This window comes from Suncus etruscus, chromosome 17, assembly GCF_024139225.1.
Source record: "Suncus etruscus isolate mSunEtr1 chromosome 17, mSunEtr1.pri.cur, whole genome shotgun sequence".
NCBI lineage: Eukaryota > Metazoa > Chordata > Mammalia > Eulipotyphla > Soricidae > Suncus > Suncus etruscus.
Window position 1 is genome coordinate 27,018,062 of NC_064864.1, and position 19,909 is coordinate 27,037,970.

General features: G+C 35.4%; 1 pseudogene; it reads right to left on the reverse strand.

Annotated features, from left to right (window-relative positions):
* Window positions 1-19,308: 19,308 nt before the first annotated feature.
* LOC125995159 (uncharacterized) lies at window positions 19,309-19,459 on the reverse strand (annotated as a pseudogene).
* Window positions 19,460-19,909: the final 450 nt, after the last annotated feature.

The following is a 19,909-nucleotide window of genomic DNA, read 5'->3' on the forward strand; positions in this document are numbered from 1 at the left end:
TTGGGAGTGTTCCGGGGGCCACATGCTGGAGATTGAAGCAGGGTTGGCCATGTGCAAAATAATTGCCCTAAACTTTGTATATTTCTCTAACCCTTAACTAGATTAATTTAAATACACATGTTTGTCTAGAGTTTTTATAGGACATTATAATGAGTTAAAACTAGGTAAAACATGTGAAGGATATATTTGCAATGTTTAATAACTATGTGAATCTAAAATCATCTTTAAAAATACATAATTTAAATAATTAATAGTAGAAAGTTATAATAAAGAGGTGCAATGTAAAACTGAATTCCCATGCCCTTTTTGGGACTCAGTAATAAGAATGACTAGAGAATGTGGTACTAAGATGCCAGTTTTTCTTGTCAGTTGACTCTAAAATCCCTATACTTCTCTCTCTCTCTCTCTCTCTCTCTCTCTCTCTCTCTCTCTCTCTCTCTCTCTCTCTCTCTCTCTCTCTCTCTCTCTCTCTCTCTCTCTCTCTCTCTCTCTCTCTCCATTTCTTTTTGTTTTGTTTTGTTTTGGGGCCACACCGGTGATGCTCAAGGATTACTCCTGCCTATGCACTCAGAAATTGCTCCTGGCTTAGGGGACCATATGGGACACATGGGGATCAAACCACAGTCTGTCCTAGGCTAGTGCAGGCAAGGCAGATAGATGCCTTATTGCTTGCGCCACCGCTCCAGCCCCTCCATTTCTTTTTCACTAGCAACTCCCAAGTAATCAGAAAGCATATAGAACATTATGATATTTTCTGAGTAGTGCTTACCAATGCTGTAATTCCTTATATTTTTATAAATTTTATTACTCTGGGACACAATTCATACTTCTATTATAATGAAAATGCTAAAAGTAAATTTTCTTTTTTTTTCTCTATGCAAGAGAAATTAACTGCTAAGGAATTAGAATTAGTGTCACTACTCAAACCCATCTCCTATTTCCCCTTGAAATTTTTCAGAATACTCCCTTAAGAAAAAATAGCCAGTGAGAAACTTGATTGATTGATTTATTAGCTTTTCAGGAAAAAAAGTACATTATACTTTATTCAATGCTATGTTACAAAGGCAATTTGGTATGAAAAGACCAAAAATCTCTCCCCTGCCTCTCCTTTGTTTAGACCTTTAGGAAGAATCTAACTTTATAAATCCATCTACCAGTGATAAACCAATCAATAATACAGAGAAGATAAGTTTGGGTATTTTCTTAAAGAGGCAATTTAATGGAGTTGATATAAAAACACTAACATTTCAACTTATCAAAAATTTAAAAGAAGTAATTGACTTGTTCTTATAGTTACTTAATATTGTCTTTACTCTAAAATTATACTAACAACTAAGGACTGTTAATGTGTTCTCTTCTAAGTAAATGGAAGAAAATTACTATTTACACTACTCTGGCATATCTATCTTTATGGTTATTTTACATAACAATTCTAATAGAATCATTTTAGACACTTTAATGAAAATACATTATATATAATTTCCAAATTATAAATCCTTGCAAAAATATAGTGTTTTAGGAAATATTTTCAACACCATACAAGATAATGGTGTTCATTTTTACCAATATTCTTCAATATTACATTGAAAAAAATAAAATGCATTAGATATATAAAAGAAGCTTTAACTATTTAAAGTTTTATTTTTATTTAATTATGAATAAAGTGTTAACATGCTCTGTTAAAATGGTATCAGTGAAACATTTCTTTTCCATTCCTATATCTGTTCTTGATTTCCTTCTCTGAAGGAATTACAATACTAGATTATTTTCTAAAACTTTCCAGAAATTTTATATCCATATACTAAGGAAAATATTTAATAAAAATGTTATATTTGAGGAATAATGATTTTTTTTCTGCATCAAATGTCAATTCCATAGTAGGTGGTGCTAAAATTACTCTAAGGAGACTAATTCAAATAATACAAGGTCTTGGCTGGAAGAAATTATTTATCTGATCAGTAATGATTGCTATGAGAAAGAAATTTAATATATAGTAATTTGCAGCATGTTTTATATTCCTGAATTGCCATAATTGAGTTGTCAGAGGGGATAAGAAACTAACCAACACTTTAAGAAAGTAACCAACATCAACAATTAAGACAAATTATAAAGTATGATATATAAAAAAGGACATAAAAACTTCCATACTCAAAATTATGACCTGAGAAATTTTAATGGAACTTAGGAAAAGAATAAAATAATGAGGTCCAAAGAGAGAGAGCCCTAAAAGTGTGGAGAATCCTGGTAAAAATAATTAAATCATGGACGGAGGTAGTAGAGTAGTAGAGTGTTTGCCTTGCACGTGTCTGACCCAGGACAGAACGGGGTTCAATCCCCAGCATCCTAGCATTCCATATGCTCCCCCACCCCGAGCCTGCCAGGAGCTATTTCTCAGCCCAGAGCCAGGAGTAACCCCTGAGTGCCGCTGTTGTGGCCTAAAAAACAATTAAAAACTTAAATCTTATAATTATATACAGAATGTTAGTTAGGCTATCTGTCTCTATCCAGAAGTTTCCCTGAGTAAAAAGCCTTCAGTCTGATAACTTAATTTCTATTTCTTTCTAGAGCTCAAAGAATATTTATTGATAATTTGTTTTTTGTTTACATAGCAGACACATACATACATATATACACACATACACACAGGGACACATGCTTTACATAGAAAAAGCCCAAATATCAAAAGCAAAACATGAGAATACAGCTGATAAGGTGATAAGGTGCTTGCCTTGCATACAACCAACACAGGTTCCATCCTTGGTACCCCATATGATCCCCTGAGCTCTGTCAGGACATATCCCTGAGCACAGAAACTAAGAGTAAAGCCTTGAGTACACGCACACAGCTGATTGCGTCCAAAATCAAATACTTCCAATGTGAGTTAATAAGATAGTACAGAGATTAAGATTAGAACATTAATCTTTGGACTATAAAATTTTCAAGTGCCCAAACTGATATAAATAGAAGTAGGTCAGATATAAGTGGAGATGTCTAGAAGAACTGATCTATTGTATGTAGGATGTACATGTGATGAAGGGTAAATTAAGCTAATTTACACAATCCTGGATCTCATCAAATAGATTTAATCTTAAACCAGAAAATAGGCAAAAGGTTTTATAAACCATAGTATAATAATAATTATTATTTTTATAGTTGAATGACAAAAACTGAGTTTATAAACAACACTCCATATGGTTTCCTAACTACCATCATGAGCACAGAGCCAGAGTAAGCATTGAGTACTTCTTGGTGTGGCCCAAAAAACAAAACAAAATAAAATTCCAACCCAAGAAACTGAGTAAGTTTTTGTTTGGTGGTTGTTGAAAAGCACAGAACTGCTATTCAAAGGTCCTTGCAAACATGGTCAGGAATCAAGAACACTGTCATGTGCCCTGAAGCTATCCAGTGGATCTAGAAATAAAAGTGAAACTTTCCTGGTTTCTTTTTCATATACAAATACAGTTATATTTGAAACCGACAGCTGTGCACTTTAACCACTTTCTCTTGTGTGATTTATTCCAATTGCACTTCTTAAATAAAACTTTCATTTTAGATATGGAAATAGATTTCCTTCCTGAACAACTTGTTCTTCTAGAAATAAGTGTTGAGTCAGATATGTGACAATGATTCTGTCAGAAGAAATATGCACCATAAGCAGCCTCTTCCTATTTGTAGTTGACTCATGTTCCTCTGTGATGGAAAAGCTTCTTCATCCACATTTCTGGGATGAAGAGGAAGTGTCTCATGGAGAAGAATAAAAGAGATTTCTAAGGAATGAGAATTGCTATGGAGCAATTTAAGATATCTTTCAAAAACAGGAAAATGCAATTTAAGGTATCAGTAGGCACTCATAGAGATAATTCCAGCCACACTTTTTACAGACATATAAGTAAAAAAGATATTTTAAAGTCATTAATCTGGCAAGAACAATTTTCACCTCAGGATGTGCCTTACTTACAGTTCTTAGAACAATCATTGCTTTTCCTCTTTTATAATAAATGAGGGCCATTCTTAGTGAACATTTTTTCTACCACACACGATATACTAAATGCTCTGTGTAATTGATTTTATTTTATCTTTACAACACTCTTAAGTGGAAAGCATACCGACTTCCATTCTCAGACCAAAAAAAAAAAAATGAGAGTTGGAAGATTTAAGTACAGCTACTACATCATTGTCCATCAAAAGTCAGAACTTAGGACCAAAGCTAGATTTTTCCAAAAATTAAGTACTTGGCCATTCTTGTATGTGACCTTTAAATGACACTTTATCTTATGAAACTGCAGTCAAAGCTCAAGAGTTCTAGTTGGCTGATAAAGGCAGAGTTGGACTCCTAAGGGATGAAGAAAAGTGAAGAGAAAAAATTTAAACAAAGCCTTTGAAAGGAATCAGAGAGAGTTATTGTGCAAGACCAGATGGTGAATATATGTATTCTGACCAAAAGCCAAGAGTTGAGTTAAATATGAACTCGATATAAATAGAAGCAGGTCAGATATAAGTGGGGATGATCTAGAAGAACTGATCTATGGTATGTAGGCTGTACATGTGATGAAGGATAAATTAAGCTAACTTAGGCAATACTGGACCTCATAAGATAGATTTAATCTCAAACCAGCAAATAGGCAAAAGATTTTATGAACTGTAATATAATAATACTTATTATTGTTATAGTTGAATGACAAGTATAGAGTTGATATATTTAAAATTAATATTGATTCCATTTTATGTTTGTAAACTACATAATTTATTAAATTATTCAATATAAATAGTTAAAATAATTTATACTTAGAAATACCACATGGTATATACTATATACAGGACATATTTTATTTTCTTTACTATATTCAAATTGTACATAATATTTTTATGTCTTGTTGATGTATTTTTGTAAAAATATATCCTACTATTAAAAGGAATAATTAAAATTTAAAAATTAGGACTAATAGCACAATCTTTATACTCATAAATCTCCATTAACCTCTGGTATTACTATAATTTCTATAAACATTTATGCATAGATAAAGGAAGGGGACAATGGAGAGGTAATGAAGAATAAATAAAGATAGGGTAATGAAAGGGAAGTGAAATTTTAAATTATTAACATTTTTGTTTTTGGTACTCCATTGAATTTTGTGAAGTTAAGGAAAGAGATGACATAGAGGACAGAAAGAACAAATGTAAGTAAATATGTAAAAGTAAACAATTTTAGAGAATGTCTTTCTTACTTTAAGAGGCCTCTAGTTTTTGCTCTATCAGATATATTTTATGATGTTCCAGCAAGATTTATACTTTACTGAACTCCACTGATACGTGATATTCTAAGATTATTTCTGGTTAATTAATTAGCAGTTGAAATAATATTAGCAGTTGAAATATCAGTCAGAAAGTATAGCTTAGCAAGGATCTGGAATTGCTTTATTTTAATGGAAGACACCAAGAAAAACATGTACATAAGTTATATGACATGATATAATTTTTAAAAAAGACAATTCTACTCATTATGCTATTCATGCCAAACAATCTGATACAACTCTAAAATGAATTTTATGTATAGAATCACATTCAGATAAATATAGAAAATTAGAAGTTTAATAATGGCCACTAATCTAAAAACTATCAAAGGGATTGCCTTATAAAATATCAACTTCACTGTAAATTTCTTTTGAAAGACTTTAAGATGGTACTGATGTAGGAATATATACTGAATTCAAATAAACAGAAAAGAATTAAAAAAAACACATACCCACATATAAACTTTATATTAAGAACAATTTAATATAACAATCAGTGGGGGAATGCAAACATTTTAATATCCTAACTTAAATCATTTCTACTTACATGGGAAGATTGTTTCCATTATAAATTCATCTAATTTATAAGATTAAAGCTTGGTCATTCACATAAAATAAAATGTCACTTATACCAAGTTTAAGATTCTATACATAAATACATCATTAATTTTATTTTCATCTGATTATTCTGATGATAATTAAAACAATTATATGGTAAAAATTATATAAATTTTTAATGTGAATATACATAAGAGTAAAAGTTATTTCTAGGGAAAGTAAATGTATGTTGCCTGAGATACTAGGAAATTTATGTTCCCTCAGTGATCTATTTCTTAGGAAATAATTTGCTAAAAATGTGGCAGTCTACTATAATTTTTAAATGTCTGTTTTATTCTCTGTAACTGTCTTCGTGTTGGAATTACTCTAAATAAATTGGAATAAAAGAGAATTAACATTTATTGAATCTTACTCTGTGTCGATCTTAGTGCTAACCATCTTCATTTACAATTTTATATATTCCTTACAGAAGTCTATAAAGTAGCCATCACTTAGGTTCATTGTATTTACAAAGAAATTGAATTTCAAAAAGATTAAATATCTGATTTTAAAATACCAAGAAATGTCTAGCTGTACAAACACAGTAGAAATATTTTTAAGTATTGTTTTTTTATAAATATGTCCCTGAAATAAGCCAGGACGAACCCAATTTTATATTTCGGTTTACTTTCCCTACACTTGTTCTTCTTGAATTAGATAGTATGAAAACGTATGTTTTTAAGTTTCATCGTTGCATCGTAGCATATGTTTTTAATAAAGTCATAAACATGGTTCTGCTAATTAAGAGACACAAATTATAACATGCTAAACACAAAATGAACCGGTTACAATGGTAGACCATGGGGTTGAAGGTTGAGGTATGAGTTGCATGCTAGGAACTCTGAAGGAGGTCAACAATGATGGTGGGAATGGCCCTAACTCAATGTCACTATATGTCTGAAATACAACTTTGAAAGACTTGTAATTCACAATGATCTCAATAAAAATTTAAAAAAATATTTTGCTCATATAATAAAATAAATTCTGCCATACATTTGTCAAATTAAGCACTGGTGTGTCATCAAAATGAAAGGAAAATAAGAAACATCTTTCTGAATATACTTGCCATTTGTGTGCATGTATATGGTACCATGATTAAATATAGGACCTCACACATGATAGATATGTACTATAACACTTAACTACAAGCATATGCTTGTTTTTAGTTCTCTATAGTTTACAGAAAAATTTCCTAAACAAGAGTACTGCTATGATACTTGTTTCAATTACTCTTGCTCAACTCTTTAAACTTAGACTACTCTTTTTATATTAAAGAAACAATGATGGGAATAATTGTTTTTCTTGGACATCCTAAGTAAAAATTAAGAATATAATATAAAATTATTGGGGCCGGGCGGTGGCGCTGGAGGTAAGGTGCCTGCCTTACCTGCGCTAGCCTAGGAGACGGACCGCGGTTCGATCCCCCGGCGTCCCATATGGTCCCCCAAGCCAGGAGCGACTTCTGAGCGTATAGCCAGGAGTAACCCCTGAGCGTTACCGGGTGTGGCCCCCCCCAAAAAAAAAAAAAGAATATAATATAAAATTATATATAAAATTAATATTTGTACATGAATTTAAAATGTGTATAAATGAATATAAACTATAAAAATATCTTAAAACTTTAAGAAATTCTTTATTAAGAGGCTCTAAGATTGTTATCACCCATGTAGGTGATAGTATATGATATATGTAACTGCTATATATTAGGGAATGCAAATACTTTATATTTTCAAAATAAATACTTAGAAAATGGAACGTTTTCAAAATACTACCTAAAGTGATTCTATTAATTTCACAATAACCATATGTGGAAAATCTACGTTATAAATAATAGTGCCACTTTGGAAGTTATTTTGTCAGTTTCTTTAAAAAAGTAATAAAACATGTAATAAAGTTCTATTAGATGATGCAGCATTTGAGCATTTAGATTGCTCTAATTATTTTAAAACCTATGTACATACAAAAATCCATACATTAATATATGTAGCAGCTTTATTCTCAACTGGCCAAACTTTAAAGTACCCTTCAGCAGAATAATGAATAACTAATAACAGATAATTTGTTATGTGTGTTATACACCAATTACAAATAGCCTATTAACACAGAGAAGAGTTTATAGTGCCTGTGATAAGGGATGAAAGACAATCTAAAATTTTTCTTATTTTATTATTTTAATTATCTGACTTTACAGAAAGCAACTATGGAGTATAATAAATTATAAATTAATGACACAGTTTTATACCTGTGCTTGATGATATTTTGATATTTGAGGACCTGTAAACCTCAATCCAAAGTTAGTTAAGTCCCCTAGATCAGGAGTCCTCAAACTTTTTAAACAGTAGGCCAATTCACTGTCCCTCAGACCTTGGGAGGGCAGGACTATAGATTATAAAAGAAAAAATTATGAACAAATTCCTATACACACTGCATATATCTTATTTTGGAGTAAAAAAAAAACAGAAATAAACGCAATATTTAAGTTAAGAATAAGTAATGTTAAATCAAAAACCTTAACAGTATTTCAATGGGAACTATGGGCCTGCTTTTGGTGGGTCATATTTTGAGGACCCCTGCCTGACATTGAGATAAGGAGTAGAGAGACAGAGAGAAAGAGGGGAGTCAAAGAGTGTTGGCGCACACTCCCCACATGCACACTGTGGACCCAGGACAAGCAGGCTGCTAAACAGGACAGGCAGCAAAAACACACAGCAGGCAGGACAAATGTCGCGTCAGAGGACTCCTGTCTTATCATATTTCTGCTAGGCTCACCCAAGTAATCCTGAGTTCATACCCTTGTCTAATTAAAATCAAATTTTATATTTGTTCATGAGAACTAATCATATTCTTTTTTTAATATAATTTTTATTTTGATCATAGTGTCTTACATATTGTTGACAATAACATTTTAGGTACATATTTACATAAAATCAGGGGGGATTCCCATCCCCAAATTGTCCTCCCTACCCCTCCGTTGTTGTCCTACCTCCCATTTCCTCTTCCCTCACCCCGAGGGCGGCTAGAATATGTGGTCCCCTCTGTATCCAACCCACTACTTAGTAGTCTTGCACCTGTTTGGTCTTGATGCCTCCCTTATCTCCCCCTCTAACTGTAGGCAAGACTAGCTAGTTCAAGTTGCGTGGTTTTGCCTGAAAAGGAGAAGATAAATAAACTGGGGTAAGAGTCTAATACTCCCAAAATGGGTGGAATCCTTCTAGAGGCTCTCATCATCGATTTGGGAGATGAAGGAGAGAAAGAAGGTGAAACACTCCACCAGTACCAAAAAAGTGTCAATTATCCAGTGAGGACTCCAGCTATATCGATAAGCACCACAAAAAAACAGCCGAAAAACAAAGCAAAACAGACAAACAAATAAACAAAAAACAAAACAAAAACAAACAAACAAACCAAAAACACGCCATGGTCTTGAAATAAGAAACATGGCATAGCACATAACGAAGGAAAAGAAAAGAATAGAAAAAAATAAGTATAATTGGGGACGACGATTTCAATAATCACACCCAAACAGAGAAATCGACCAAAATAGATAGGTAAATAAAAATAATAATAACAATAATAAATGAAGGTAAAAGATATATATGTATATATATATACACACACATATATATATACCTATATATAAAATACCAAGGTTTTGTGCTTTTTGTATTTTTGTTTTTTCCCCTCCTGCCCTGGCACAGTAAATATTGGGGTCATTTGAAAAGGAATTCACATGGCCTAAGAAATATGAGGTTTCTCCGTCCTTGGAGTATACTGTCATGGGATCAGCTCTAGACTTTGCTCAGGATCATTTATTCTCCCGGTGGTGTTTTTTGGTGTGTGGAAGACTTCTTTTCTGTCCAGGGTGATACACTCAGAGCTCTGTGTTTAGAGGTCTCAGTATCTGCACAGATCCTGAGGTAGGACTTATGGTGAGGTCAGTCTTTGTGGTTCTAGAGGTTCTGTTACCTCAGTGTCGTTTTATTCCATCTTCTGTGGTTGGTGACCTTGGTCTTTGCACTGAACCTAGGATGGCACCTAGGTAAGCGTCTTTCTTTGTGCTTCCAGAAGGCCCATTCTGTTGCAGTTGTCTCTGTCAGACCTTTGGGACTGGGGATCATGCTTATTGTGCAAGTCATAGTTCAAACCCTAAACTAGGGCTTTTTTATTGGTCCCAAGATGTATACTGTCTGGTCGTGGTTCTAGTAGCCAGTCATCTGTAAGTCACGATCTTGGCTTTTGGACCTACCAAAGGGTGCTGAGTCTTCTGGATTTGTCTTGTCGTTAGCTGGTAAGGTAGGCTAATCTGCTCTAAGGTCAAGTTGTTCACATTTTCCTCTTTGTCGGGATATCATGTTAGAGCTGGCCCTTGTTGTTGACCCCACAGTATTAAGGCTGTTCCGGATGGAGTTTGTTTCCTGTAGCTGTTGTGAAGAGCTGTGCCGATTCTATGTCTGGGATCCAGGGTTCAAGGCTGGATGAATGGCATCTAATTATCTGAGGTCTAAGTGATTCCACATGACATATTTTCAAGGTAGGAGATACCCCTGTATTGTAAACAACTATGAGTTCCTATCTCTAGTAGATAAGAGCTCTTTTTTTTTATATGTAAGGTTTCCCCATTATTTAGTGTGTCTTTGCAGGGGGAGGTGGAGCCACATTGTATTGTCGGTGTGGTTGGGGGTGGACAGAGGGGATAACAGACACAGGTCACATACCCAAAAATGATAAAAAAAATAATAATAATAAAATAAAATAAAATTAAATAAATAAAAACGTATGTGCTCACAAATGTATATATAGGACCAACATTTAAAAAAATAAATAAATAAATTTAAGAGGAAAAAAAGAAAAAAAAAAGAACGAAAATGAGTTAGCGAAGTTTTTAAAGGACCAAAGTGGTGCAAAAGACTACCTTACATTTGGGGGAGAGCAGATAACGAGGTGGTGTATTACAGGTCTTATGCCTATGTTGGAAGTACAGTTTTTCCCATTGTCTTTTGGGTTTTTCTTGTGATGTGTGGGTTCCCAGGCATCTTCCTATCACACCCCCTGACCTTCTTCAGGTTGGTAAAAATTTGCGGCAGGGAGGTCTTGGAAGAGTTCTTGCATTGGGGATACTTTTGGACCTAGGTCCGGTTTCAAGAAACAGTCCATGTTAGGGGGAGTTGGTAGGGAGGGCCTCACAGCATGAGTCCGCAGGGGAGTTGGCTGTCTTTTCTTGCCCGGGACGAGGTGTGGGTTTGACTGGGTGTCCCTTCTCTTGGGTGCTGGGTACTGGTTCGTTGGGGTAGGAGGTCGATCTTGTTGCCTAATAGATTAAGGACTGAGGGTGAAGTGTTTTAATATAGAGGGAGGTCTGGATGGGATTGAGGGGTGGAGGGATAGTTGGATTTCCAGAGGGGGGAAAGGGTGAGGTGTATGGAAGGGGTAGGGAGGGAGAAAAGAGAAAAGTACATTAGAAAGAAAGGGAGAAGAGAAAGGATAGAAAGTAAAGAAAAGAATAGAAAAGAAAAAAATAACCAAGAAAGTGGTGAGAAGAGAGGAGAAAATAGCAAGGGAATGCTGGTTTGCTTGAATGTGTTCAGTGAATAGAGCATGTAGTTTGGGTCTGTACGTCACGTCGCTGTTACTGCTTCGGTGGTCTGACTGGTCACGTGCTTGAAACCCTAAAAGAAGGTAAACCTAGGGATAAAGTGTATGTTAAAGAGTTTTCTCAGGGCCATCTCGTAGTGCAAACTGGGTATGGTATCTCGTGTGGTATCCCGAGTTGCCATCTTAGCTTGTCCGCCCTTTGTATTCAAGAACGCCTGTGGACAGAAAAGCTGAGAGGTTATTTTAAATATAGTAAGATAGAGGCATTAATACGTAGTTTTATGGGATGTTTCCATTGGAGCCAGTGGTTTGCCTTGGTATTCTTTACCTGTGTTCCTGTATACGATCTCTACAGGATTATTATGTGCCATTATTGTAGAAGGTTAATTACGTACCTGTTCTCTCTATGCTGCTGTTCTGGTGTTGCTGTTTTCTTTGTGGTATAATGTGTAGTCGAGAGTTTGTGTTGTTCCTTTTTCATGTGTTTTGGGCACTGTTCCGAGGTATATGTTGACTATTACAGTGGTTGGAGTTTCTACCCTGTTAGAACCTGTTATTTGATTGTTAAGTATTAGTTGTGATTGAGATGTATGTTCTATGTGCTTCAGAATAGTGCTACCATTCTGTGTTTATCTTTTGTCTTCTGACTTACTTCGTTTAACATAACATGATCTAAGTCCATCCACGTTGCTGCAAAATCTGTGATTGTATCATTTCTGACTGCCATGTAATATTCCATTGTGTATAGATACCACATCTTAATGATCCATTCATCTGTTGTTGGACATCACGGTTGGTTCCAAGATTTGGCTATTATACTGAGTGCTGCGATAAATAGTGGGGTGCACACGTATTTTGGAATGAATGTTCTTCCAACTTGGGGGTATATACCTAGGAGTGCAATTGCTGGGTCAAAAGGGAGCTCAATTCTGAGTTCTTTGAGTACTCTCCAGACTGTTCTCCATAGATTTTGGACTAGGGGGCATTCCCACCAGCAGTGGATGAGAGTTCCCTTCATACCGCATTCACGCCAACAAAGATTGTTCTCAGTATTTTTGATGTGAGCCATCCTCACTGGTGTAAGGTGGTATCTCATTGTTGTCTTGATTTGGATCTCTCTGATGATGAGTGAAGGTGAGCATGTTTTCATGTGTTTGTTAGCCATCCTTCTGTCATCCTCAGAGAAGTGTCTATTCATTTCTTCTCCCCATTTTTTTATGGCTTTGCTTGATTTTGAGGGGCTCAGTTTTCTGAGTGCTTTGTAAGTTCTAGATATCAGCCCTTTATCTGATATGTCTAGTGAAAAGATTTTTTCCCATTCTGTTAACTGTCTTCTTGCATTAAGTAAGGTTTCTTTCGTCATGCAGAAGCTTTTTAGTTTGATGTAGTCCCATTTGTTTATGTTTGCTGCTAAGGTTCTTGCCATTGGTGTTCCATTCTCAAAGACCTTTTTGATATATAGGTCTTCGAGTGTTCTCCCTATTTTATTCTCAATAAACTTTATAGATTCGGGTCTGATTTCAAGGTCTTTGATCCATTTTGAGTTGACTTTTGTATAAGGAGTGAAGTATGGGTTGATTTTCAGTTTCGTACATGTGGTTTTCCAGTTGTGCCAACACCATTTGTTGAATAGGCTTTCTTTGTTCCATTTCAGATTCTTGCCTCTTTTATCAAATATTAGTTGGCTGTATATCTGGTGGTTTATGGCTGGGAATTCTGTCCTGACCCACTGGTCTGAAGTCCTGTCTCTGTTGCAGTACCATGCTGTTTTGATTACTATGGCTTTATAGTATAGTTTCAAGTTAGGTAAGGAGATTCCACCCAGCTTCTTGTTTTTCAGTATGTGTTTGGCTATCCTGGGTCTTTTGTGGTTCCAGATGAATTTTGTTAATGATTGTTCTAATTCTTTAAAGAATTGTGTCTGGATTTGGATAGGGATTGATTTAAATCTATATAGGAGTTTGGGTAGGATAGTCATTTTGATTATGTTAATTCTACCTATCCATGAGCATGGGATGTTCTTCCATTTCTTTAGATCGTCTTCAATTTCTTTCTGGAGTGTTTTGAAGTTTTCCTGGTATAGGTCTTTCACTTCTCTTGTAAGGTTGATTCCTAGATACCTGATATTTTTTGATACTATCTTAAATGGAATTGTATTTTTAATCTCTCTCTCCTCAACTTCATTGTTTGTATATAGAAACGCTACTGTCTTTTGTGTATTGACTTTGTATCCAGCCACTTTGCTGTATTGGCTGATTGTTTCTAGGAGTTTTACTGTGGACTCTTCAGGGTTTTTAATGTATATCATCATATCATCGGCAAATAGAGATAGCTTGTGTTCCTCTTTCCCTATTTGAATTCCTTTGATTCCCTTCTCTTGTCGGATTGCTATTGCTAGAACTTCTAAGGTTATATTGAATAAGAGTGGAGAGAGTGGACAGCCTTGCCTAGTTCCTGACCTTAGTGGGAATGCTTCTAGTTTCTCGCCATTACATATAATGTTGGCTGTTGGCTTTTCATATATAGCTGTAACTATCTTGAGGAAAGTTCCTTCTAACCCTATTTTTCTGAGTGTCTTTAACATGAAAGGATGTTGGATTTTGTCAAATGCCTTCTCTGCATCGATTGATATGATCATGTGGTTTTTGTCTTTCGTGTTGTTGATGTGATGTATCAAATTGATTGATTTGCGTATGTTGAACCAACCTTGCATTCCTGGTATGAATCCCACTTGGTCGTAATGTATGATCTTTTTGATGAAGTGTTGAATTCGGTTTGCTAAGATTTTGTTAAGTATCTTTGCATCTATGTTCATTAGTGAGATTGGTCTGTAGTTTTCTTTTTTGGTGGTGTCTTTGCCTTCTTTGGGAATGAGTGTGATATTAGCCTCATAAAAAGAGTTGGGGAGGATTCCTGTTTTTTCTATGGTTTGGAAAAGCCTATGGAAAAGTGGTAGTAAGTCTTCTTGAAATGTTTGATAAAATTCACCTGTAAATCCATCTGGGCCTGGGCTTTTGTTCTTAGGGAGTTTTTTAATTACATCTTCAATTTCCTCTGAGGTGATTGGTCTGTTTAGGCTTTCTAGATCTTCCTTTTCCAGTCTTGGAAGAGGGTGTTTGTCTAAGAATCTGTCGATTTCTACTGGGTTCTCTAGCCTAGTTGAGTACAGTTGTACATAGTATGATCTCATGATATGTTGTATTTCTTGGGGTTCTGTTGTAATCTCTCCCCTTTCATTTGTGATCCTGCTGATTTGGGTGTTTTCCCTCTTTTTTTTGGTGAGTTTTGCCAATGGTTTGTCTATCTTGTTTATTTTTTCGAAAAACCAACTCCTGGTCTCATTGATTTTTTTGTATTGTTTTCTTGGTTTCGATGTTGTTTATTTCTGCTCTGGTTTTTATTATTTCTTGCCTTCTGGTTGTGGTTGGATTTCTCTGTTGCTGTTGTTCCAATTCTTTGAGGTGATCTTTTAAACTGTTGGTTTTGTTATTTTCCTGTTTCTTGACATAGGCCTGTATTGCTATGAGTTTCCCCCTAATTACAGCTTTTGCTGTATCCCACAAATTTTGACATGTTGTCTCTTCATTGTCATTTGTCTCAAGGAATCTTTTTATTTCTTCCTTGAGTTGTTCTTTGATCCAGCTGTTGTTGAGCAGGATGTTGTTTAATCTCCAGGTACTAGTTTTTCTCCATTGCTTCTTCTTGACATCAATTTTAACCTCTGTTGCATAGTGTCTGAAAGGGTACTTCTTATGATCCTTACCTTTGTGGTCTTATATAGGTTGGCTTTGTATCCTAATACATGGTCTATTCTGGAGAAGGTTCCATGTGGGTTTGAGAAGAATGTGTATTCTGCTTTCTGGGGATGGAGGGCTCTATATAAATCTATTAGCCCTAAATCTTCTAATTTTTCATTTAGAGCTCTTATTTCTTTGTTATTTTTCTGTTTGGTGGATCTGTCCAGTGGTGATAGTGGAGTATTGAGGTCCCCTACTATTATCACATTTCCCTTCATGTGTTTCTCCAGGTTTGCCAGTAGTTGCCTCACATATTTTGCTGACTCTACATTAGGTGCATAGATATTGACCAGGGTTAGTGTTTCTTGATCTAATGTTCCCCTGATCAGTAAGTAGTGTCCCTCTTTGTCTCTGATCACTTTCTTGAGGTTGAATACAATTTGGTCTGATATAAGAATGGCTGTCCCTGCTCTTTTTTGTTTTCCATTGGCCTGAATAATTACTTTCCATCCTTTTATTCTAAGCCGGTGCTTATCCTGTAACTGTAGGTGTGTTTCTTGCAGACAGCAGAAGTCCGGTTTATTTTTCCTAACCCAGTTCTCTACTATGTGTCTTTTAAATGGAGAGTTTAGTCTGTTCACATTTAGGGAAATTATTGATAGAGAGGACTGTTGTGCAGTTGTATTGTGTGCAGTGGTTGTTGTTACAATCGGGGGTTTGGATTGTGTAATTCATCTCTGAGTAAGTCGCTTAGGATCGCTTAGTTTGCACAAATAGTTCAAGTTCATTCATGTTTGAGAATGTTTTTAGTCTGCCCTCCCATATGAATGATAGTTTTGCTGGGTATTGGACCCTGGGTTGGAAATTTCTTTCATTCAGTCGTGTAAATATGTCATTCCACTGTCTTCTTGCTTGAATTATTTCAAATGGAAGATCCGGTTTGATTCTTATGTCCTTTCCTTTGTACTTGAGATTTTTTTCTCCCTTATTGCTTTCAGGAGTTCCTCTTTCTCTTTGTTTTTTGCCATTTGGATTATTATGTGTCTTGGTGTGGGTTTATTAGGGTCTATTTTATTAGGGACTCTCTTGACTTCCTGGATTTGTCCTGAAGTGTCTTTCCAGAGTGTGGGGAAGTTCTCTCTTATTATCTCCATGACTACCTGTTCTTCCCCCTTTCCTATTTCCTCCCCTTCTGGTATACCCACAATTCTTAGATTGTTTCTTTTGTCTTTGTTCATTAGATATTGGATTTTTCCTTCCAGTGCTTTGCCTTTTATTTCTTTGTTGGTTTCTTGATCTTTTTTTGATTGTAGTTTTCCTTCGAGTTCTTCGATGTGCTTCTCCAACTCTGTGTTTCTGCTCATAAGGCTTGTTACTTTGTCTTTTAAGTCCTTCACTTCTTTTTGTATGGAATCTCTCATGTTCTTTGACATTTCTTCTTTAATTTGGCTGATTCATTCGTCCATGAATTTCTTATACTCGGTTGCTAGTGTTTCTTTCAATTCTTTTATTAATTCTTGCATTTCCTTCCTCATGACAGCTTTTAGGTCTTCTTCCCGTGGATCTGTTCGTTTTGGTGGACTTGGAAATTTGATAGGGTTTGTCATGGTGTCTCCAGTTATTAGTGATTTCCTTGCTTTACGCATTGTTCTTTGTATTTAATGGTGTATTTTGGAGTGCTGTGGCTTCTAATTTTGGCCTGCTTTGGTCCCCTTCCTGAAGGTGTTTCTAGAGGGGCCTGTTGGGTGAGTTTGTTGAGCCTAGCCCTTTCTCCTCCCCTTTGCTACCTAGAGTTCAGCCTTCCTGCTGTGGATCTTTTCCCTTTTCTGCTCCTTATTTCTGTCAGCGGTGCAGTTCCACTCCTGGCCACAATGGTTACTGGCGCTGTTGAGCCTAGCTCTCAATCCCCCCTCCTTTCTCTGGGAGTCAATGGAGTTCCGCCCCCTCCAAACCTCCCTTGAAGGAGTTCCCTCAGTCCAACCTTTCAGGCTCTGCCCTCGCCCTTGGGGAGTCCCTGGTCCGCTCCAGGGCCCAAGGGGGTGGATTGCTCTAGGTCACCTGAGAGTCCAGATAGCTGGCCCTATCTCCCCCGACTATTCGGGTTGCTCAACTTGCCTTTCCAGGCTCCCACCCGGGGGAAGGGACTCACTGGGGGGGTCGGTCCTGACGAAATGGAAGCCGCACAGGAAACAAAGTCTCCCCCAAGCCGCACAAGGGAGCAAAACTCTCACCCAAGCCGCACAGAAAACCCTGTCTCCCCTGAGCTGCACAAGGGAGCAAAACTTACATCCAAGCCCCACAGGAAACACAGCCTCCCCCAAGCCGCACAAGGGAGGGAACTCTCACCCAAGCCGCACAGGAAACAAAGTTTCCCCCGAGCTGCACAAGGGAGCAAAACTCTCACCCAAGCCGCACAGGGAACCCAGAACTAATCATATTCTAATATTACTCAAAATTGTCAAGGTAATTAAAAACCAACAGAATTCTTAATATTTAATAGTCAAGAGGAACCAAAAGCTCATGACAAGTAATGGTGGTATAGTATTCTAGAAAAGATCTTAAAATAGTGAATAGAATGACAAGGGGAAAACTAAGGCAATCTTAATCAACTATAACCTTTTGTTGTAATAATATTGGCTCAATAATTGCAATTAACTGACATTCTAATATGAGATGTTAAAAAAAATAAAAAATGTACAATATGTATGTGAGTTATCTGTATTACTCTATTATTTCTATTAATCTAAAATTCATCTAAAAATTAAAGTAATATTCATTTAAAAATCAAATGTAACAAATGTCCAAAGTAAAATTTTAAGCAAACAGAATATTTAATAGAGTAGTTGTAAAATCTAACACATTTTTTAAAGAAACATATCTACTTACATTGAATAACTTAAACAACAAATTCTACTAAATTGTTCCAGTATCAAAGCTACTTTTGAAAAAAACTTCTCATGGACAAATTTTTTAAAAATACAAGATTTAAAACTGTCCATTTAAAGAAAAATAAGGTAGAACAAAGATCAGTAAAATAATTTATTGCATAGATTAGTCATCAAATTTGAAAAACATAGCCTCCCTCTAAAAGTCTTTAGGTTTGTAAAATATATAGTCAGAAATCATAGGATAGATAAAATAAGCATCCCTGGCTACCAATAATATATTTATTTGCTCAAACTAAAAAAGAGGATACTATATGAGGCTGTCAAAATAATTGATTTATTCATAATTATAATCTTCAAAATAATTGTGAGATTGCTTCAAGAAAAAAGAATAAGTTTTAAGAAAATAGCCGGTTAAGCATTATATAAGCAAAATCATAGAGCTGCCAGAAATGATGTCTTTGTTTACCACCCATGTTGTATCAAGTGAAGGTAGAAAAAATAGCCAAGAAAATAAACAAATAAGGGGCCGGTGAGGTGGCGCTAGAGGTAAGGTACAAGTGCTAGCCAAGGAAGGACCGCGGTTCGATCCCCCAGAGTCCCATATGTCCCCCCCAAGCCAGGGGTGATTTCTGAGCACTTAGCCAGGAGTAACCCATGAGCATCAAATGGGTGTGGCCGAAAACAAAAAAAAAAAGCAAACAAAAAAAAGAAAACAATAAACACTGCAACACACATACTAATATCAAAACAATATAGAAATGGTCATTTCACTAGGATGATGTGAAAATTGGTGAAATACAATATCGGAGGAAATTTAGAGTTACTGTTTAATCAGTAATGAATTTTAGGTTGGATAATAAAAAGTTTTAGAGATGGGTGCTAATATTGATTGGATAACAGTGAGAAATCAGTTTTTATGTTACTAAACTACTTAAAGCAATTAAGTTTTAAGTTTTAAGTGGAGTAAATTTTATTATATATAATTTACCATGATAAAAAATATACCAAAAAGGTAAAATTTCTCCTAAATTAAGTTCATTTTAGTGCTATAAAAATTTTATTTGTATTACTTAATTCTCTGAATTAAAGAATGATCTTGCCTGTTCTTTTAAATAAACTTTTAATTTTAAGATACAGGTGAATGAAAGCATATAGAAATTCTAGTACACATTATCCAGTTCTTCAATTATAACATTTTTTAATAAAATTTTTAACCCACTACCACAAATTATGTCATCGAGTTTCCCACATTTGGGGAAATCCCAGGGATCAGCACATCCAAAGTGCAATGGATAAGCCTCACCCTGGGGAAACCAGCTTTGTGATCATGGTATCTCTCCTGCCAAGTAAGTATCAACTATAGCATCTTATAAAATTATAGAAAAATACCTTAACTAGGGACTGGGGAGATAGTACAGGGATTGAGGTATCTGCTGCTAATCTCATTTTGATACATTTTACAAAAGCCGCAGAGCACTCTTCATGTGGCATTGAATGTAGAGCACTGTCAGAGTGACTCAGTTGATCTTCAATTGATACTCGATTGAAGGCATGATGCTTCAATCTTATGGCCTTACTTTTTTTTCCTGGAGTTCCTTTAATACCACTTGAGAGTCCTTCCTCTTCATCTAAAATATATAAAAACCAGTATACTAAAATTAGTAGAATAAATGCAAAAATTCCCAGTCAGGATACTTTAAGTTGTGTTTATATATTCAAATCTATTTTAATTTTGCCCTGACCTTTAACCACTGATAACAAAAGATCTGTTCTCCATTTATTTATGCTTTTGATTTTATATAAA